Genomic DNA, 1886 nt, shown 5'->3' on the forward strand with positions numbered 1-1886 from the left:
GAGAAAAATAATTTATGTGTTGGCTGGTAGAAAAGATGCCAGTTATTAATAATATATTTAAATTTTACAGTAATTGCCTAAACAAAGGCAGGTTTTTTGTAGAAAAAGACAAATTCAATAACATTACATTTATTTGTAAATGCTTCCATTCTTGTTTCCAGTTATTATATCATCATCACACATTTATATCCAGAATGAAAAGTAAAATAGCCCAAATAATAATTTTAGAAATTAAAAAAAAACTGAAGCCAAAAATGTTAAATGGCGTGACATGGAAATCCTGCTATGTCTTAGCTGCTGTACGGATAGAATTCTGATATCATAATTCCCTTTCCTAGATTCTTCCCATTGTACCAGGAAGTACAAATTTATATGCCACTGCCTCTCCTTTGGCATTGGAGACTGATACTTTGACTCAGGCATGATTGAAAGTGAACTGGACTAATGTTTGATAGAATTGCCCCAAAGGCAATAAATTATTTATCACTCCTTAGAACAGGAACAGTGATCTGCTTAAGGGATGCTCAATCAATATTTATTGAATAAATAAATGAAGGTGACTAGTGTCTGGGATGCCCACAACACTGTTTGGAAAGAATCACAAGCACCAGCCAAGCTGCTGAAGATACTCCAGGGGAACAGATTACTATATTCACTTGAAATGGAGGAAATATGAACAGCTGCTTATCTGCAAATGGTTCCTGCTTAGAATAAGTTTGTGTGCATTTGCAGGAACTTGTGAGTCTCCTATTGAAAATGAACAGGAGACTGATGAGTTCCCGGGAACACCCACAAATCTTCCTACTCATTTCTACTGCTTTGCAATGGACAACATTTTATGGCTGGTACCTTCCACTGTTGTCAGTTCCTCCAAGTGCTGAGTATAAGTTTAAGTTCTAAACAAGGAAGTAATCTTGAAAATGCTAAATGATTCAGTTAGGCAAGGGTTAACTTGTACTCACCATGAATGTCAATAGGTTTACTTAAGGTGTTGAATCCCACCAAGGGAAGCATCTCTAATAGTCCTAATCATATCTTTGTAAACTCAGCAGACATTCTACAAGACATAATTATTTAATGAAATGAATGATGCCAGTGCTTACGTGAAAGATAATTTATAGACCTTGCAGGAAAAGAAAAAATTAAAAAAGCATATGTATTCCCTTAAACTTTTTTTCTTGGTTGTATCTAATCAGGCGTTTATATAAATGTTGAGATTGTTACCTAATTTTTTTCTGAGAAGATATTTTATCTGTTTGTGTTCATGTGTAACATCAACTTATGTAATTAGTCTTTTTACATTTTAGGATTGTTCAATGGACTACATTTAGCATCAGCATTTATAGCATTAATCTGTTGTTAAATCTCATAAAGCAGCCTTTCATGAAACCACACAAGGCTGATCCTTTAAATCTGTTTATGGTCTTTTTTGAACAAGAGTGACAAATTCAATTACTGAAGGAGGAATATAGTGAATGTATGAAGTTGATGATGTGTATCCTACAGTGGGGAGTAGCAGAGACTCTATCATAGTCATGCCTAAATACTTTCAAATTAACTTAGAAAAATGAATCATATCTAAAGGTTATATCTGTGTTAAATATTCTATAATAATTAGTGGTAAAGTTCCTCTCAGTGTGATTTCTACATTCCTCAAAATGTTATCTTCAAAACATTCAATGGTGTTCTTACATGTAAGCTGGTAATACAAATCTTGCCTTCATTTTGACCCGTCTTTTTTCTAAAACAATGTGCAGCTTTTAATTTTTTTGCAAATTAAATCCAATTGGAGCTTATTTCTGTAGAATTTCTTCAATTGATTTTAATTATCCTGGCATAAATATGGAAAAATATTAAATCAATTGAAAGCATGTTTTTAGACAGAA

At 32.9% G+C, this 1886-nt stretch overlaps 1 non-coding gene across 1 annotated transcript; it reads left to right on the forward strand.

Annotated features, from left to right (window-relative positions):
- Window positions 1-708: 708 nt before the first annotated feature.
- On the forward strand, window positions 709-818 carry MIR873 (microRNA mir-873). The gene has a single exon (NR_128277.1). It is a non-coding gene; the product is annotated as a microRNA mir-873 (primary transcript).
- The last annotated feature ends 1068 nt before the right edge of the window (window positions 819-1886 follow it).

The sequence above is a fragment of the Macaca mulatta genome, chromosome 15, assembly GCF_049350105.2.
Source record: "Macaca mulatta isolate MMU2019108-1 chromosome 15, T2T-MMU8v2.0, whole genome shotgun sequence".
NCBI lineage: Eukaryota > Metazoa > Chordata > Mammalia > Primates > Cercopithecidae > Macaca > Macaca mulatta.